This window comes from Lissotriton vulgaris, chromosome 12, assembly GCF_964263255.1.
Source record: "Lissotriton vulgaris chromosome 12, aLisVul1.2, whole genome shotgun sequence".
In the NCBI taxonomy this organism is placed as follows: Eukaryota; Metazoa; Chordata; class Amphibia; order Caudata; family Salamandridae; genus Lissotriton; species Lissotriton vulgaris.
In genome coordinates, this window is record NC_141700.1 from 452,369,632 (window position 1) to 452,391,357 (window position 21,726).

A 21,726-nucleotide genomic window follows, 5' to 3' on the forward strand; every position below is an offset into this window, starting at 1 on the left:
AGAATGGCACTGCATGTCAGACAACTTCTTGCTTTAGCTTTATGATGTCAGACACCCCTGGACCAATTGTCCTTGTGGAAGCTAACCACACAGGAGGATGAGATATCTTTTATTAACTATCATGACCAACATAATGTGATTCATATTACTTCCATCTTGACAGAAATAATATTCAGGCACAGGCTCCCACTATAAATTAGTACCTTCATGATGCCAGCTGATTTGCAACAGAGTGGCCTTCTAGTCAGACAACTTCTTGCTTTAGCTTTATGATGTCAGACACCCCTGGACCAATTGTCCTTGTGGAAGCTAACCACACAGGAGGATGAGATATCAGAAGTTACGCAGTAGGTTACTATCTGTATTCATGACTGCCAGCCACGTAGGAGGGGAATGGTAAAGGAATGGGAACCAGTCGAAGCACTGTGTCCTTTTCGAAAGTGGGATTGAGGTACAAAGACAGATTAACCTTAACAACAATCCATCTTGAGTATCAGAGTCCAACATACAGAGTGCAGGAGAAGAGGTTAGATGAGCTTCCTTCCTTGAGTATGTAACACTATTTTTTATTAGTGAGATGGTGCATTTCAGTCTCAAAGGCAGCAATTTCCTCGAATAGAACATTGCTAGCACCAGGATCTAAAGCAGGTTTTAGTAGAGTTTGAGTCAGTCTGTCTTTTATTAACTATCATGACCAACATAATGTGATTCATATTACTTCCATCTTGACAGAAATTATATTCAGGCACAGGCTCCCACTATAAATTAGTGAGGACATTCCGATGCTATTTACATCTTTTTAATGACTAAAAGAATGATTGGGAGTTTTACTTACCACATAAATTGTTAAAATGATGCAGTATGCCAGAAGACTTCCTTATTTTTTTTTGCTTCAGTCTCGGCAATTCAGAGAAACTCTGCTGTGAAACACTGCCACTGCTGGTCATTCAGTATAATCTGCAGATGGAAAAGTCCACTGTTAGTACATTTAGTATAAGCAATACAAAAAGTTGAGATTTTTATAAAGGGTAACCAGATCAATACTATGGAGTCTGTTTTATTGTGAAAATCAACAGCTCAATTAAAAAATCAAATCTCAATTTGTGTTTATAACCTCTCATACTTCTCTGCATTCCCTTGCCTCATTTGCTAACACTCTCTAAACAATTGTAGCACGTACATTGGGATATAAATCTTTATGCCAGCCAAGTGGCAGCGCACCCTTCTTACTTCCTTTGTTTTAGGATATGGTACACCAGTAGCGATTAAGCCAGCTGGTAAGTTGAGAGAGGAAGGGTTATGCTACAGTTAACAGGATTATTAGAAACTATGAATAGCATAATTTGCATCTTCTCTTTAGCCAAATCCTACCAGTGCAGCAATGGTGAAGTTGAGACTCTTATGCTCAAACCTGCGTTCATACAAATGTGTAAGTCTAAATAAAGTTCTAATTTCTTTCTTCGTACCATCTCATCTTTTTGTTGGGCATCCTATCTACCCTGCAACTCATCTCATTACCAAGATAAATGTATCCTACTCCTTGTTAGGCAACAGAGTGGCTCTCATGTCAGACAACATCTTCCTTTACCTTCATGATGCCAGCTGCTTTGCAACAGAGTGGCCTTCTAGTCAGAAAACATCTTCCTTTACCTTCATGATGCCAGCTGATTTGCAACAGAGTGGCCTTCTAGTCAGACAACTTCTTGCTTTAGCTTTATGATGTCAGACACCCCTGGACCAATTGTCCTTGTGGAAGCTAACCACACAGGAGGATGAGATATCAGAAGTTACGCAGTAGGTTACTATCTGTATTCATGACTGCCAGCCACGTTGGAGGGGGAATGGTAAAGGAATGGGAACCAGTCAAAGCACTGTGTCCTTTTCGAAAGTGGGATTGAGGTACAAAGACAGATTAACCTTAACAACAATCCATCTTCAGTATCAGAGTCCAACATAGAGAGTGCAGGAGAAGAGGTTAGATGAGCTTCCTTCCTTGAGTATGTAACACTATTTTTCATAAGTGAGATGGTGCATTTCAGTCTCAAAGGCAGATATTTCCTCGAATAGAACGTTGCTAGCACCAGGATCTAAAGCAGGTTTTAGTAGAGTTTGAGTCAGTCAGTCTTTTATTAACTATCATGACCAATATAATGAGATACATATTACTTCCATCTTGACAGAAATAATATTCAGGCACAGGCTCCCACTATAAATTAGTGAGGACATTCCGATGCTATTTACATCTTTTTAATGCCTAAAAGAATGATTGGGAGTTTTACTTACCACATAAATTGGTAAAATGATCCAGTATGCCAAAAGACTTCCTTATTTTTTTTTGCTTCAGTCTCGGCAATTCAGAGAAACTCTGCTGTGAAACACTGCCACTGCTGGTCATTCAGTATAATCTGCAGATGGAAAAGTCCACTGTTAGTACATTTAGTATAAGCAATACAAAAAGTTTAGATTTTTATAAAGGGTAACCAGATCAATACTATGGAGTCTGTTTTATTGTGAAAATCAACAGCTCAATTAAAAAATCAAATCTCAATTTGTGTTTATAACCTCTCATACTTCTCTGCATTCCCTTGCCTCATTTGCTAACACTCCCTAAACAATTGTAGCACGTACATTGGGATATAAATCTTTTTGCCAGCCAAGTGGCAGCGCACCCTTCTTACTTCCTTTGTTTTAGGATATGGTACACCAGTAGCGATTAAGCCAGCTGGTAAGTTGAGAGAGGAAGGGTTATGCTACAGTTAACAGGAATAATAGAAACTATGAATAGCATAATTTGCATCTTCTCTTTAGCCAAATCCTACCAGTGCAGCAATGGTGAAGTTGAGACTCTTATGCTCAAACCTGCGTTCATACAAATGTGTAAGTCTAAATAAAGTTCTAATTTCTTTCTTCGTACCATCTCATCTTTTCGTTGGGCATCCTATCTACCCTGCAACTCATCTCATTACCAAGATAAATGTATCCTACTCCTTGTTAGGCAACAGAGTGGCTCTCATGTCAGACAACATCTTCCTTTACCTTCATGATGCCAGCTGATTTGCAACAGAGTGGCCTTCTAGTCAGAAAACATCTTGCTTTAGCTTTATGATGTCAGACTGCTAGGCAACAGAATGGCACCTCATGTCAGAAAACTTCTTGCTTTAGCTTTATGATGTCAGACACCCCTGGACCAATTGTCCTTGTGGAAGCTAACCACACAGGAGGATGAGATATCAGAAGTTACGCAGTAGGTTACTATCTGTATTCATGACTGCCAGCCACGTAGGAGGGGGAATGGTAAAGGAATGGGAACCAGTCGAAGCACTGTGTCCTTTTCGAAAGTGGGATTGAGGTACAAAGACAGATTAACCTTAACAACAATCCATCTTGAGTATCAGAGTCCAACATACAGAGTGCAGGAGAAGAGGTTAGATGAGCTTCCTTCCTTGAGTATGTAACACTATTTTTTATTAGTGAGATGGTGCATTTCAGTCTCAAAGGCAGCAATTTCCTCGAATAGAACATTGCTAGCACCAGGATCTAAAGCAGGTTTTAGTAGAGTTTGAGTCAGTCAGTCTTTTATTAACTATCATGACCAACATAATGTGATTCATATTACTTCCATCTTGACAGAAATAATATTCAGGCACAGGCTCCCACTATAAATTAGTGAGGACATTCCGATGCTATTTACATCTTTTTAATGCCTAAAAGAATGATTGGGAGTTTTACTTACCACATAAATTGGTAAAATGATGCAGTATGCCAGAAGACTTCCTTATTTTTTTTTGCTTCAGTCTCGGCAATTCAGAGAAACTCTGCTGTGAAACACTGCCACTGCTGGTCATTCAGTATAATCTGCAGATGGAAAAGTCCACTGTTAGTACATTTAGTATAAGCAATACAAAAAGTTTAGATTTTTATAAAGGGTAACAAGATCAATACTATGGAGTTTGTTTTATTGTCAAAATCAACAGCTCAATTAAAAAATCAAATCTCAATTTGTGTTTATAACCTCTCATACTTCTCTGCATTCCCTTGCCTCATTTGCTAACACTCTCTAAACAATTGTAGCACGTACATTGGGATATAAATCTTTTTGCCATCCAAGTGGCAGCGCACCCTTCTTACTTCCTTTGTTTTAGGATATGGTACACCAGTAGCGATTAAGCCAGCTGGTAAGTTGAGAGAGGAAGGGTTATGCTACAGTTAACAGGATTAATAGAAACTATGAATAGCATAATTTGCATCTTCTCTTTAGCCAAATCCTACCAGTGCAGCAATGGTGAAGTTGAGACTCTTATGCTCAAACCTGCGTTCATACAAATGTGTAAGTCTAAATAAAGTTCTAATTTCTTTCTTCGTACCATCTCATCTTTTCGTTGGGCATCCTATCTACCCTGCAACTCATCTCATTACCAAGATAAATGTATCCTACTCCTTGTTAGGCAACAGAGTGGCTCTCATGTCAGACAACATCTTCCTTTACCTTCATGATGCCAGCTGCTTTGCAACAGAGTGGCCTTCTAGTCAGAAAACATCTTGCTTTAGCTTTATGATGTCAGACTGCTAGGCAACAGAATGGCATCTCATGTCAGAAAACTTCTTGCTTTAGCTTTATGATGTCAGACACCCCTGGACCAATTGTCCTTGTGGAAGCTAACCACACAGGAGGATGAGATATCAGAAGTTACGCAGTAGGTTACTATCTGTATTCATGACTGCCAGCCACGTTGGAGGGGGAATGGTAAAGGAATGGGAACCAGTCAAAGCACTGTGTCCTTTTCGAAAGTGGGATTGAGGTACAAAGACAGATTAACCTTAACAACAATCCATCTTGAGTATCAGAGTCCAACATAGAGAGTGCAGGAGAAGAGGTTAGATGAGCTTCCTTCCTTGAGTATGTAACACTATTTTTCATAAGTGAGATGGTGCATTTCAGTCTCAAAGGCAGATATTTCCTCGAATAGAACGTTGCTAGCACCAGGATCTAAAGCAGGTTTTAGTAGAGTTTGAGTCAGTCAGTCTTTTATTAACTATCATGACCAATATAATGTGATACATATTAATTCCATCTTGACAGAAATAATATTCAGGCACAGGCTCCCACTATAAATTAGTGAGGACATTCCGATGCTATTTACATCTTTTTAATGCCTAAAAGAATGATTGGGAGTTTTACTTACCACATAAATTGGTAAAATGATGCAGTATGCCAGAAGACTTCCTTATTTTTTTTTGCTTCAGTCTCGGCAATTCAGAGAAACTCTGCTGTGAAACACTGCCACTGCTGGTCATTCAGTATAATCTGCAGATGGAAAAGTCCACTGTTAGTACATTTAGTATAAGCAATACAAAAAGTTTAGATTTTTATAAAGGGTAACAAGATCAATACTATGGAGTTTGTTTTATTGTCAAAATCAACAGCTCAATTAAAAAATCAAATCTCAATTTGTGTTTATAACCTCTCATACTTCTCTGCATTCCCTTGCCTCATTTGCTAACACTCTCTAAACAATTGTAGCACGTACATTGGGATATAAATCTTTTTGCCATCCAAGTGGCAGCGCACCCTTCTTACTTCCTTTGTTTTAGGATATGGTACACCAGTAGCGATTAAGCCAGCTGGTAAGTTGAGAGAGGAAGGGTTATGCTACAGTTAACAGGATTAATAGAAACTATGAATAGCATAATTTGCATCTTCTCTTTAGCCAAATCCTACCAGTGCAGCAATGGTGAAGTTGAGACTCTTATGCTCAAACCTGCGTTCATACAAATGTGTAAGTCTAAATAAAGTTCTAATTTCTTTCTTCGTACCATCTCATCTTTTCGTTGGGCATCCTATCTACCCTGCAACTCATCTCATTACCAAGATAAATGTATCCTACTCCTTGTTAGGCAACAGAGTGGCTCTCATGTCAGACAACATCTTCCTTTACCTTCATGATGCCAGCTGCTTTGCAACAGAGTGGCCTTCTAGTCAGAAAACATCTTGCTTTAGCTTTATGATGTCAGACTGCTAGGCAACAGAATGGCATCTCATGTCAGAAAACTTCTTGCTTTAGCTTTATGATGTCAGACACCCCTGGACCAATTGTCCTTGTGGAAGCTAACCACACAGGAGGATGAGATATCAGAAGTTACGCAGTAGGTTACTATCTGTATTCATGACTGCCAGCCACGTTGGAGGGGGAATGGTAAAGGAATGGGAACCAGTCAAAGCACTGTGTCCTTTTCGAAAGTGGGATTGAGGTACAAAGACAGATTAACCTTAACAACAATCCATCTTGAGTATCAGAGTCCAACATAGAGAGTGCAGGAGAAGAGGTTAGATGAGCTTCCTTCCTTGAGTATGTAACACTATTTTTCATAAGTGAGATGGTGCATTTCAGTCTCAAAGGCAGATATTTCCTCGAATAGAACGTTGCTAGCACCAGGATCTAAAGCAGGTTTTAGTAGAGTTTGAGTCAGTCAGTCTTTTATTAACTATCATGACCAATATAATGTGATACATATTAATTCCATCTTGACAGAAATAATATTCAGGCACAGGCTCCCACTATAAATTAGTGAGGACATTCCGATGCTATTTACATCTTTTTAATGCCTAAAAGAATGATTGGGAGTTTTACTTACCACATAAATTGGTAAAATGATGCAGTATGCCAGAAGACTTCCTTATTTTTTTTTGCTTCAGTCTCGGCAATTCAGAGAAACTCTGCTGTGAAACACTGCCACTGCTGGTCATTCAGTATAATCTGCAGATGGAAAAGTCCACTGTTAGTACATTTAGTATAAGCAATAAAAAAAGTTTATATTTTTATAAAGGGTAACAAGATCAATACTATGGAGTTTGTTTTATTGTCAAAATCAACAGCTCAATTAAAAAATCAAATCTCAATTTGTGTTTATAACCTCTCATACTTCTCTGCATTCCCTTGCCTCATTTGCTAACACTCTCTAAACAATTGTAGCACGTACATTGGGATATAAATCTTTTTGCCAGCCAAGTGGCAGCGCACCCTTCTTACTTCCTTTGTTTTAGGATATGGTACACCAGTAGCGATTAAGCCAGCTGGTAAGTTGAGAGAGGAAGGGTTATGCTACAGTTAACAGGATTAATAGAAACTATGAATAGCATAATTTGCATCTTCTCTTTAGCCAAATCCTACCAGTGCATCAATGGTGAAGTTGAGACTCTTATGCTCAAACCTGCGTTCATACAAATGTGTAAGTCTAAATAAAGTTCTAATTTCTTTCTTCGTACCATCTCATCTTTTCGTTGGGCATCCTATCTACCCTGCAACTCATCTCATTACCAAGATAAATGTATCCTACTCCTTGTTAGGCAACAGAGTGGCTCTCATGTCAGACAACATCTTCCTTTACCTTCATGATGCCAGCTGATTAGCAACAGAGTGGCCTTCTAGTCAGAAAACATCTTGCTTTAGCTTTATGATGTCAGACTGCTAGGCAACAGAATGGCACTGCATGTCAGACAACTTCTTGCTTTAGCTTTATGATGTCAGACACCCCTGGACCAATTGTCCTTGTGGAAGCTAACCACACAGGAGGATGAGATATCTTTTATTAACTATCATGACCAACATAATGTGATTCATATTACTTCCATCTTGACAGAAATAATATTCAGGCACAGGCTCCCACTATAAATTAGTACCTTCATGATGCCAGCTGATTTGCAACAGAGTGGCCTTCTAGTCAGACAACTTCTTGCTTTAGCTTTATGATGTCAGACACCCCTGGACCAATTGTCCTTGTGGAAGCTAACCACACAGGAGGATGAGATATCAGAAGTTACGCAGTAGGTTACTATCTGTATTCATGACTGCCAGCCACGTAGGAGGGGAATGGTAAAGGAATGGGAACCAGTCGAAGCACTGTGTCCTTTTCGAAAGTGGGATTGAGGTACAAAGACAGATTAACCTTAACAACAATCCATCTTGAGTATCAGAGTCCAACATACAGAGTGCAGGAGAAGAGGTTAGATGAGCTTCCTTCCTTGAGTATGTAACACTATTTTTTATTAGTGAGATGGTGCATTTCAGTCTCAAAGGCAGCAATTTCCTCGAATAGAACATTGCTAGCACCAGGATCTAAAGCAGGTTTTAGTAGAGTTTGAGTCAGTCTGTCTTTTATTAACTATCATGACCAACATAATGTGATTCATATTACTTCCATCTTGACAGAAATTATATTCAGGCACAGGCTCCCACTATAAATTAGTGAGGACATTCCGATGCTATTTACATCTTTTTAATGACTAAAAGAATGATTGGGAGTTTTACTTACCACATAAATTGGTAAAATGATCCAGTATGCCAAAAGACTTCCTTATTTTTTTTTGCTTCAGTCTCGGCAATTCAGAGAAACTCTGCTGTGAAACACTGCCACTGCTGGTCATTCAGTATAATCTGCAGATGGAAAAGTCCACTGTTAGTACATTTAGTATAAGCAATACAAAAAGTTGAGATTTTTATAAAGGGTAACCAGATCAATACTATGGAGTCTGTTTTATTGTGAAAATCAACAGCTCAATTAAAAAATCAAATCTCAATTTGTGTTTATAACCTCTCATACTTCTCTGCATTCCCTTGCCTCATTTGCTAACACTCTCTAAACAATTGTAGCACGTACATTGGGATATAAATCTTTATGCCAGCCAAGTGGCAGCGCACCCTTCTTACTTCCTTTGTTTTAGGATATGGTACACCAGTAGCGATTAAGCCAGCTGGTAAGTTGAGAGAGGAAGGGTTATGCTACAGTTAACAGGATTATTAGAAACTATGAATAGCATAATTTGCATCTTCTCTTTAGCCAAATCCTACCAGTGCAGCAATGGTGAAGTTGAGACTCTTATGCTCAAACCTGCGTTCATACAAATGTGTAAGTCTAAATAAAGTTCTAATTTCTTTCTTCGTACCATCTCATCTTTTTGTTGGGCATCCTATCTACCCTGCAACTCATCTCATTACCAAGATAAATGTATCCTACTCCTTGTTAGGCAACAGAGTGGCTCTCATGTCAGACAACATCTTCCTTTACCTTCATGATGCCAGCTGCTTTGCAACAGAGTGGCCTTCTAGTCAGAAAACATCTTCCTTTACCTTCATGATGCCAGCTGATTTGCAACAGAGTGGCCTTCTAGTCAGACAACTTCTTGCTTTAGCTTTATGATGTCAGACACCCCTGGACCAATTGTCCTTGTGGAAGCTAACCACACAGGAGGATGAGATATCAGAAGTTACGCAGTAGGTTACTATCTGTATTCATGACTGCCAGCCACGTTGGAGGGGGAATGGTAAAGGAATGGGAACCAGTCAAAGCACTGTGTCCTTTTCGAAAGTGGGATTGAGGTACAAAGACAGATTAACCTTAACAACAATCCATCTTCAGTATCAGAGTCCAACATAGAGAGTGCAGGAGAAGAGGTTAGATGAGCTTCCTTCCTTGAGTATGTAACACTATTTTTCATAAGTGAGATGGTGCATTTCAGTCTCAAAGGCAGATATTTCCTCGAATAGAACGTTGCTAGCACCAGGATCTAAAGCAGGTTTTAGTAGAGTTTGAGTCAGTCAGTCTTTTATTAACTATCATGACCAATATAATGAGATACATATTACTTCCATCTTGACAGAAATAATATTCAGGCACAGGCTCCCACTATAAATTAGTGAGGACATTCCGATGCTATTTACATCTTTTTAATGCCTAAAAGAATGATTGGGAGTTTTACTTACCACATAAATTGGTAAAATGATCCAGTATGCCAAAAGACTTCCTTATTTTTTTTTGCTTCAGTCTCGGCAATTCAGAGAAACTCTGCTGTGAAACACTGCCACTGCTGGTCATTCAGTATAATCTGCAGATGGAAAAGTCCACTGTTAGTACATTTAGTATAAGCAATACAAAAAGTTTAGATTTTTATAAAGGGTAACCAGATCAATACTATGGAGTCTGTTTTATTGTGAAAATCAACAGCTCAATTAAAAAATCAAATCTCAATTTGTGTTTATAACCTCTCATACTTCTCTGCATTCCCTTGCCTCATTTGCTAACACTCCCTAAACAATTGTAGCACGTACATTGGGATATAAATCTTTTTGCCAGCCAAGTGGCAGCGCACCCTTCTTACTTCCTTTGTTTTAGGATATGGTACACCAGTAGCGATTAAGCCAGCTGGTAAGTTGAGAGAGGAAGGGTTATGCTACAGTTAACAGGAATAATAGAAACTATGAATAGCATAATTTGCATCTTCTCTTTAGCCAAATCCTACCAGTGCAGCAATGGTGAAGTTGAGACTCTTATGCTCAAACCTGCGTTCATACAAATGTGTAAGTCTAAATAAAGTTCTAATTTCTTTCTTCGTACCATCTCATCTTTTCGTTGGGCATCCTATCTACCCTGCAACTCATCTCATTACCAAGATAAATGTATCCTACTCCTTGTTAGGCAACAGAGTGGCTCTCATGTCAGACAACATCTTCCTTTACCTTCATGATGCCAGCTGATTTGCAACAGAGTGGCCTTCTAGTCAGAAAACATCTTGCTTTAGCTTTATGATGTCAGACTGCTAGGCAACAGAATGGCACCTCATGTCAGAAAACTTCTTGCTTTAGCTTTATGATGTCAGACACCCCTGGACCAATTGTCCTTGTGGAAGCTAACCACACAGGAGGATGAGATATCAGAAGTTACGCAGTAGGTTACTATCTGTATTCATGACTGCCAGCCACGTAGGGGGGGGAATGGTAAAGGAATGGGAACCAGTCGAAGCACTGTGTCCTTTTCGAAAGTGGGATTGAGGTACAAAGACAGATTAACCTTAACAACAATCCATCTTGAGTATCAGAGTCCAACATACAGAGTGCAGGAGAAGAGGTTAGATGAGCTTCCTTCCTTGAGTATGTAACACTATTTTTTATTAGTGAGATGGTGCATTTCAGTCTCAAAGGCAGCAATTTCCTCGAATAGAACATTGCTAGCACCAGGATCTAAAGCAGGTTTTAGTAGAGTTTGAGTCAGTCAGTCTTTTATTAACTATCATGACCAACATAATGTGATTCATATTACTTCCATCTTGACAGAAATAATATTCAGGCACAGGCTCCCACTATAAATTAGTGAGGACATTCCGATGCTATTTACATCTTTTTAATGCCTAAAAGAATGATTGGGAGTTTTACTTACCACATAAATTGGTAAAATGATGCAGTATGCCAGAAGACTTCCTTATTTTTTTTTGCTTCAGTCTCGGCAATTCAGAGAAACTCTGCTGTGAAACACTGCCACTGCTGGTCATTCAGTATAATCTGCAGATGGAAAAGTCCACTGTTAGTACATTTAGTATAAGCAATACAAAAAGTTTAGATTTTTATAAAGGGTAACAAGATCAATACTATGGAGTTTGTTTTATTGTCAAAATCAACAGCTCAATTAAAAAATCAAATCTCAATTTGTGTTTATAACCTCTCATACTTCTCTGCATTCCCTTGCCTCATTTGCTAACACTCTCTAAACAATTGTAGCACGTACATTGGGATATAAATCTTTTTGCCATCCAAGTGGCAGCGCACCCTTCTTACTTCCTTTGTTTTAGGATATGGTACACCAGTAGCGATTAAGCCAGCTGGTAAGTTGAGAGAGGAAGGGTTATGCTACAGTTAACAGGATTAATAGAAACTATGAATAGCATAATTTGCATCTTCTCTTTAGCCAAATCCTACCAGTGCAGCAATGGTGAAGTTGAGACTCTTATGCTCAAACCTGCGTTCATACAAATGTGTAAGTCTAAATAAAGTTCTAATTTCTTTCTTCGTACCATCTCATCTTTTCGTTGGGCATCCTATCTACCCTGCAACTCATCTCATTACCAAGATAAATGTATCCTACTCCTTGTTAGGCAACAGAGTGGCTCTCATGTCAGACAACATCTTCCTTTACCTTCATGATGCCAGCTGCTTTGCAACAGAGTGGCCTTCTAGTCAGAAAACATCTTGCTTTAGCTTTATGATGTCAGACTGCTAGGCAACAGAATGGCATCTCATGTCAGAAAACTTCTTGCTTTAGCTTTATGATGTCAGACACCCCTGGACCAATTGTCCTTGTGGAAGCTAACCACACAGGAGGATGAGATATCAGAAGTTACGCAGTAGGTTACTATCTGTATTCATGACTGCCAGCCACGTTGGAGGGGGAATGGTAAAGGAATGGGAACCAGTCAAAGCACTGTGTCCTTTTCGAAAGTGGGATTGAGGTACAAAGACAGATTAACCTTAACAACAATCCATCTTGAGTATCAGAGTCCAACATAGAGAGTGCAGGAGAAGAGGTTAGATGAGCTTCCTTCCTTGAGTATGTAACACTATTTTTCATAAGTGAGATGGTGCATTTCAGTCTCAAAGGCAGATATTTCCTCGAATAGAACGTTGCTAGCACCAGGATCTAAAGCAGGTTTTAGTAGAGTTTGAGTCAGTCAGTCTTTTATTAACTATCATGACCAATATAATGTGATACATATTAATTCCATCTTGACAGAAATAATATTCAGGCACAGGCTCCCACTATAAATTAGTGAGGACATTCCGATGCTATTTACATCTTTTTAATGCCTAAAAGAATGATTGGGAGTTTTACTTACCACATAAATTGGTAAAATGATGCAGTATGCCAGAAGACTTCCTTATTTTTTTTTGCTTCAGTCTCGGCAATTCAGAGAAACTCTGCTGTGAAACACTGCCACTGCTGGTCATTCAGTATAATCTGCAGATGGAAAAGTCCACTGTTAGTACATTTAGTATAAGCAATACAAAAAGTTTAGATTTTTATAAAGGGTAACAAGATCAATACTATGGAGTTTGTTTTATTGTCAAAATCAACAGCTCAATTAAAAAATCAAATCTCAATTTGTGTTTATAACCTCTCATACTTCTCTGCATTCCCTTGCCTCATTTGCTAACACTCTCTAAACAATTGTAGCACGTACATTGGGATATAAATCTTTTTGCCATCCAAGTGGCAGCGCACCCTTCTTACTTCCTTTGTTTTAGGATATGGTACACCAGTAGCGATTAAGCCAGCTGGTAAGTTGAGAGAGGAAGGGTTATGCTACAGTTAACAGGATTAATAGAAACTATGAATAGCATAATTTGCATCTTCTCTTTAGCCAAATCCTACCAGTGCAGCAATGGTGAAGTTGAGACTCTTATGCTCAAACCTGCGTTCATACAAATGTGTAAGTCTAAATAAAGTTCTAATTTCTTTCTTCGTACCATCTCATCTTTTCGTTGGGCATCCTATCTACCCTGCAACTCATCTCATTACCAAGATAAATGTATCCTACTCCTTGTTAGGCAACAGAGTGGCTCTCATGTCAGACAACATCTTCCTTTACCTTCATGATGCCAGCTGCTTTGCAACAGAGTGGCCTTCTAGTCAGAAAACATCTTGCTTTAGCTTTATGATGTCAGACTGCTAGGCAACAGAATGGCATCTCATGTCAGAAAACTTCTTGCTTTAGCTTTATGATGTCAGACACCCCTGGACCAATTGTCCTTGTGGAAGCTAACCACACAGGAGGATGAGATATCAGAAGTTACGCAGTAGGTTACTATCTGTATTCATGACTGCCAGCCACGTTGGAGGGGGAATGGTAAAGGAATGGGAACCAGTCAAAGCACTGTGTCCTTTTCGAAAGTGGGATTGAGGTACAAAGACAGATTAACCTTAACAACAATCCATCTTGAGTATCAGAGTCCAACATAGAGAGTGCAGGAGAAGAGGTTAGATGAGCTTCCTTCCTTGAGTATGTAACACTATTTTTCATAAGTGAGATGGTGCATTTCAGTCTCAAAGGCAGATATTTCCTCGAATAGAACGTTGCTAGCACCAGGATCTAAAGCAGGTTTTAGTAGAGTTTGAGTCAGTCAGTCTTTTATTAACTATCATGACCAATATAATGTGATACATATTAATTCCATCTTGACAGAAATAATATTCAGGCACAGGCTCCCACTATAAATTAGTGAGGACATTCCGATGCTATTTACATCTTTTTAATGCCTAAAAGAATGATTGGGAGTTTTACTTACCACATAAATTGGTAAAATGATGCAGTATGCCAGAAGACTTCCTTATTTTTTTTTGCTTCAGTCTCGGCAATTCAGAGAAACTCTGCTGTGAAACACTGCCACTGCTGGTCATTCAGTATAATCTGCAGATGGAAAAGTCCACTGTTAGTACATTTAGTATAAGCAATAAAAAAAGTTTATATTTTTATAAAGGGTAACAAGATCAATACTATGGAGTTTGTTTTATTGTCAAAATCAACAGCTCAATTAAAAAATCAAATCTCAATTTGTGTTTATAACCTCTCATACTTCTCTGCATTCCCTTGCCTCATTTGCTAACACTCTCTAAACAATTGTAGCACGTACATTGGGATATAAATCTTTTTGCCAGCCAAGTGGCAGCGCACCCTTCTTACTTCCTTTGTTTTAGGATATGGTACACCAGTAGCGATTAAGCCAGCTGGTAAGTTGAGAGAGGAAGGGTTATGCTACACTTAACAGGATTAATAGAAACTATGAATAGCATAATTTGCATCTTCTCTTTAGCCAAATCCTACCAGTGCATCAATGGTGAAGTTGAGACTCTTATGCTCAAACCTGCGTTCATACAAATGTGTAAGTCTAAATAAAGTTCTAATTTCTTTCTTCGTACCATCTCATCTTTTCGTTGGGCATCCTATCTACCCTGCAACTCATCTCATTACCAAGATAAATGTATCCTACTCCTTGTTAGGCAACAGAGTGGCTCTCATGTCAGACAACATCTTCCTTTACCTTCATGATGCCAGCTGATTAGCAACAGAGTGGCCTTCTAGTCAGAAAACATCTTGCTTTAGCTTTATGATGTCAGACTGCTAGGCAACAGAATGGCACTGCATGTCAGACAACTTCTTGCTTTAGCTTTATGATGTCAGACACCCCTGGACCAATTGTCCTTGTGGAAGCTAACCACACAGGAGGATGAGATATCTTTTATTAACTATCATGACCAACATAATGTGATTCATATTACTTCCATCTTGACAGAAATAATATTCAGGCACAGGCTCCCACTATAAATTAGTACCTTCATGATGCCAGCTGATTTGCAACAGAGTGGCCTTCTAGTCAGACAACTTCTTGCTTTAGCTTTATGATGTCAGACACCCCTGGACCAATTGTCCTTGTGGAAGCTAACCACACAGGAGGATGAGATATCAGAAGTTACGCAGTAGGTTACTATCTGTATTCATGACTGCCAGCCACGTAGGAGGGGAATGGTAAAGGAATGGGAACCAGTCGAAGCACTGTGTCCTTTTCGAAAGTGGGATTGAGGTACAAAGACAGATTAACCTTAACAACAATCCATCTTGAGTATCAGAGTCCAACATACAGAGTGCAGGAGAAGAGGTTAGATGAGCTTCCTTCCTTGAGTATGTAACACTATTTTTTATTAGTGAGATGGTGCATTTCAGTCTCAAAGGCAGCAATTTCCTCGAATAGAACATTGCTAGCACCAGGATCTAAAGCAGGTTTTAGTAGAGTTTGAGTCAGTCTGTCTTTTATTAACTATCATGACCAACATAATGTGATTCATATTACTTCCATCTTGACAGAAATTATATTCAGGCACAGGCTCCCACTATAAATTAGTGAGGACATTCCGATGCTATTTACATCTTTTTAATGACTAAAAGAATGATTGGGAGTTTTACTTACCACATAAATTGTTAAAATGATGCAGTATGCCAGAAGACTTCCTTATTTTTTTTTGCTTCAGTCTCGGCAATTCAGAGAAACTCTGCTGTGAAACACTGCCACTGCTGGTCATTCAGTATAATCTGCAGATGGAAAAGTCCACTGTTAGTACATTTAGTATACGCAATACAAAAAGTTGAGATTTTTATAAAGGGTAACCAGATCAATACTATGGAGTCTGTTTTATTGTGAAAATCAACAGCTCAATTAAAAAATCAAATCTCAATTTGTGTTTATAACCTCTCATACTTCTCTGCATTCCCTTGCCTCATTTGCTAACACTCTCTAAACAATTGTAGCACGTACATTGGGATATAAATCTTTATGCCAGCCAAGTGGCAGCGCACCCTTCTTACTTCCTTTGTTTTAGGATATGGTACACCAGTAGCGATTAAGCCAGCTGGTAAGTTGAGAGAGGAAGGGTTATGCTACAGTTAACAGGATTATTAGAAACTATGAATAGCATAATTTGCATCTTCTCTTTAGCCAAATCCTACCAGTGCAGCAATGGTGAAGTTGAGACTCTTATGCTCAAACCTGCGTTCATACAAATGTGTAAGTCTAAATAAAGTTCTAATTTCTTTCTTCGTACCATCTCATCTTTTTGTTGGGCATCCTATCTACCCTGCAACTCATCTCATTACCAAGATAAATGTATCCTACTCCTTGTTAGGCAACAGAGTGGCTCTCATGTCAGACAACATCTTCCTTTACCTTCATGATGCCAGCTGCTTTGCAACAGAGTGGCCTTCTAGTCAGAAAACATCTTCCTTTACCTTCATGATGCCAGCTGATTTGCAACAGAGTGGCCTTCTAGTCAGACAACGTCTTGCTTTAGCTTTATGATGTCAGACACCCCTGGACCAATTGTCCTTGTGGAAGCTAACCACACAGGAGGATGAGATATCAGAAGTTACGCAGTAGGTTACTATCTGTATTCATGACTGCCAGCCACGTTGGAGGGGGAATGGTAAAGGAATGGGAACCAGTCAAAGCACTGTGTCCTTTTCGAAAGTGGGATTGAGGTACAAAGACAGATTAACCTTAACAATCCATCTTCAGTATCAGAGTCCAACATAGAGAGTGCAGGAGAAGAGGTTAGATGAGCTTCCTTCCTTGAGTATGTAACACTATTTTTCATAAGTGAGATGGTGCATTTCAGTCTCAAAGGCAGATATTTCCTCGAATAGAACGTTGCTAGCACCAGGATCTAAAGCAGGTTTTAGTAGAGTTTGAGTCAGTCAGTCTTTTATTAACTATCATGACCAATATAATGAGATACATATTACTTCCATCTTGACAGAAATAATATTCAGGCACAGGCTCCCACTATAAATTAGTGAGGACATTCCGATGCTATTTACATCTTTTCAATGCCTAAAAGAATGATTGGGAGTTTTACTTACCACATAAATTGGTAAAATGATCCAGTATGCCAGAAGACTTCCTTATTTTTTTTTGCTTCAGTCTCGGCAATTCAGAGAAACTCTGCTGTGAAACACTGCCACTGCTGGTCATTCAGTATAATCTGCAGATGGAAAAGTCCACTGTTAGTACATTTAGTATAAGCAATACAAAAAGTTTAGATTTTTATAAAGGGTAACCAGATCAATACTATGGAGTCTGTTTTATTGTGAAAATCAACAGCTCAATTAAAAAATCAAATCTCAATTTGTGTTTATAACCTCTCATACTTCTCTGCATTCCCTTGCCTCATTTGCTAACACTCCCTAAACAATTGTAGCACGTACATTGGGATATAAATCTTTTTGCCAGCCAAGTGGCAGCGCACCCTTCTTACTTCCTTTGTTTTAGGATATGGTACACCAGTAGCGATTAAGCCAGCTGGTAAGTTGAGAGAGGAAGGGTTATGCTACAGTTAACAGGAATAATAGAAACTATGAATAGCATAATTTGCATCTTCTCTTTAGCCAAATCCTACCAGTGCAGCAATGGTGAAGTTGAGACTCTTATGCTCAAACCTGCGTTCATACAAATGTGTAAGTCTAAATAAAGTTCTAATTTCTTTCTTCGTACCATCTCATCTTTTCGTTGGGCATCCTATCTACCCTGCAACTCATCTCATTACCAAGATAAATGTATCCTACTCCTTGTTAGGCAACAGAGTGGCTCTCATGTCAGACAACATCTTCCTTTACCTTCATGATGCCAGCTGCTTTGCAACAGAGTGGCCTTCTAGTCAGAAAACATCTTGCTTTAGCTTTATGATGTCAGACTGCTAGGCAACAGAATGGCACCTCATGTCAGAAAACTTCTTGCTTTAGCTTTATGATGTCAGACACCCCTGGACCAATTGTCCTTGTGGAAGCTAACCACACAGGAGGATGAGATATCAGAAGTTACGCAGTAGGTTACTATCTGTATTCATGACTGCCAGCCACGTTGGAGGGGGAATGGTAAAGGAATGGGAACCAGTCAAAGCACTGTGTCCTTTTCGAAAGTGGGATTGAGGTACAAAGACAGATTAACCTTAACAACAATCCATCTTGAGTATCAGAGTCCAACATACAGAGTGCAGGAGAAGAGGTTAGATCAGCTTCCTTCCTTGAGTATGTAACACTATTTTTTATAAGTGAGATGGTGCATTTCAGTCTCAAAGGCAGCAATTTCCTCGAATAGAACATTGCTAGCACCAGGATCTAAAGCAGGTTTTAGTAGAGTTTGAGTCAGTCAGTCTTTTATTAACTATCATGACCAACATAATGTGATTCATATTACTTCCATCTTGACAGAAATTATATTCAGGCACAGGCTCCCACTATAAATTAGTGAGGACATTCCGATGCTATTTACATCTTTTTAATGACTAAAAGAATGATTGGGAGTTTTACTTACCACATAAATTGGTAAAATGATGCAGTATGCCAGAAGACTTCCTTATTTTTTTTTGCTTCAGTCTCGGCAATTCAGAGAAACTCTGCTGTGAAACACTGCCACTGCTGGTCATTCAGTATAATCTGCAGATGGAAAAGTCCACTGTTAGTACATTTAGTATAAGCAATACAAAAAGTTTAGATTTTTATAAAGGGTAACCAGATCAATACTATGGAGTCTGTTTTATTGTGAAAATCAACAGCTCAATTAAAAAATCAAATCTCAATTTGTGTTTATAACTGCTCATACTTCTCTGCATTCCCTTGCCTCATTTGCTAACACTCTCTAAACAATTGTAGCACGTACATTGGGATATAAATCTTTTTGCCAGCCAAGTGGCAGCGCACCCTTCTTACTTCCTTTGTTTTAGGATATGGTACACCAGTAGCGATTAAGCCAGCTGGTAAGTTGAGAGAGGAAGGGTTATGCTACAGTTAACAGGAATAATAGAAACTATGAATAGCATAATTTGCATCTTCTCTTTAGCCAAATCCTACCAGTGCAGCAATGGTGAAGTTGAGACTCTTATGCTCAAACCTGCGTTCATACAAATGTGTAAGTCTAAATAAAGTTCTAATTTCTTTCTTCGTACCATCTCATCTTTTCGTTGGGCATCCTATCTACCCTGCAACTCATCTCATTACCAAGATAAATGTATCCTACTCCTTGTTAGGCAACAGAGTGGCTCTCATGTCAGACAACATCTTCCTTTACCTTCATGATGCCAGCTGCTTTGCAACAGAGTGGCCTTCTAGTCAGAAAACATCTTGCTTTAGCTTTATGATGTCAGACTGCTAGGCAACAGAATGGCACCTCATGTCAGACAACTTCTTGCTTTAGCTTTATGATGTCAGACACCCCTGGACCAATTGTCCTTGTGGAAGCTAACCACATAGGAGGATGAGATATCAGAAGTTACGCAGTAGGTTACTATCTGTATTCATGACTGCCAGCCACGTAGGAGGGGGAATGGTAAAGGAATGGGAACCAGTCGAAGCACTGTGTCCTTTTCGAAAGTGGGATTGAGGTACAAAGACAGATTAACCTTAACAACAATCCATCTTGAGTATCAGAGTCCAACATACAGAGTGCAGGAGAAGAGGTTAGATCAGCTTCCTTCCTTGAGTATGTAACACTATTTTTTATAAGTGAGATGGTGCATTTCAGTCTCAAAGGCAGCAATTTCCTCGAATAGAACATTGCTAGCACCAGGATCTAAAGCAGGTTTTAGTAGAGTTTGAGTCAGTCAGTCTTTTATTAACTATCATGACCAACATAATGTGATTCATATTACTTCCATCTTGACAGAAATTATATTCAGGCACAGGCTCCCACTATAAATTAGTGAGGACATTCCGATGCTATTTACATCTTTTTAATGACTAAAAGAATGATTGGGAGTTTTACTTACCACATAAATTGGTAAAATGATGCAGTATGCCAGAAGACTTCCTTATTTTTTTTTGCTTCAGTCTCGGCAACTCAGAGAAACTCTGCTGTGAAACACTGCCACTGCTGGTCATTCAGTATAATCTGCAGATGGAAAAGTCCACTGTTAGTACATTTAGTATAAGCAATACAAAAAGTTTAGATTTTTATAAAGGGTAACCAGATCAATACTATGGAGTCTGTTTTATTGTGAAAATCAACAGCTCAATTAAAAAATCAAATCTCAATTTGTGTTTATAACCTCTCATACTTCTCTGCATTCCCTTGCCTCATTTGCTAACACTCTCTAAACAATTGTAGCACGTACATTGGGATATAAATCTTTTTGCCAGCCAAGTGGCAGCGCACCCTTCTTACTTCCTTTGTTTTAGGATATGGTACACCAGAAGCGATTAAGCCAGCTGGTAAGTTGAGAGAGGAAGGGTTATGCTACAGTTAACAGGAATAATAGAAACTATGAATAGCATAATTTGCATCTTCTCTTTAGCCAAATCCTACCAGTGCAGCAATGGTGAAGTTGAGACTCTTATGCTCAAACCTGCGTTCATACAAATGTGTAAGTCTAAATAAAGTTCTAATTTCTTTCTTCGTACCATCTCATCTTTTCGTTGGGCATCCTATCTACCCTGCAACTCATCTCATTACCAAGATAAATGTATCCTACTCCTTGTTAGGCAACAGAGTGGCTCTCATGTCAGACAACATCTTCCTTTACCTTCATGATGCCAGCTGATTTGCAACAGAGTGGCCTTCTAGTCAGAAAACATCTTGCTTTAGCTTTATGATGTCAGACTGCTAGGCAACAGAATGGCACCTCATGTCAGACAACTTCTTGCTTTAGCTTTATGATGTCAGACACCCCTGGACCAATTGTCCTTGTGGAAGCTAACCACACAGGAGGATGAGATATCAGAAGTTACGCAGTAGGTTACTATCGGTATTCATGACTGCCAGCCACGTAGGAGGGAGAATGGTAAAGGAATGGGAACCAGTCGAAGCACTGTGTCCTTTTCGAAAGTGGGATTGAGGTACAAAGACAGATTAACCTTAACAACAATCCATCTTGAGTATCAGAGTCCAACATACAGAGTGCAGGAGAAGAGGTTAGATGAGCTTCCTTCCTTGAGTATGTAACACTATTTTATATAAGTGAGATGGTGCATTTCAGTCTCAAAGGCAGCAATTTCCTCGAATAGAACATTGCTAGCACCAGGATCTAAAGCAGGTTTTAGTAGAGTTTGAGTCAGTCAGTCTTTTATTAACTATCATGACCAACATAATGTGATTCATATTACTTCCATCTTGACAGAAATTATATTCAGGCACAGGCTCCCACTATAAATTAGTGAGGACATTCCGATGCTATTTACATCTTTTTAATGACTAAAAGAATGATTGGGAGTTTTACTTACCACATAAATTGGTAAAATGATGCAGTATGCCAGAAGACTTCCTTATTTTTTTTTGCTTCAGTCTCGGCAATTCAGAGAAACTCTGCTGTGAAACACTGCCACTGCTGGTCATTCAGTATAATCTGCAGATGGAAAAGTCCACTGTT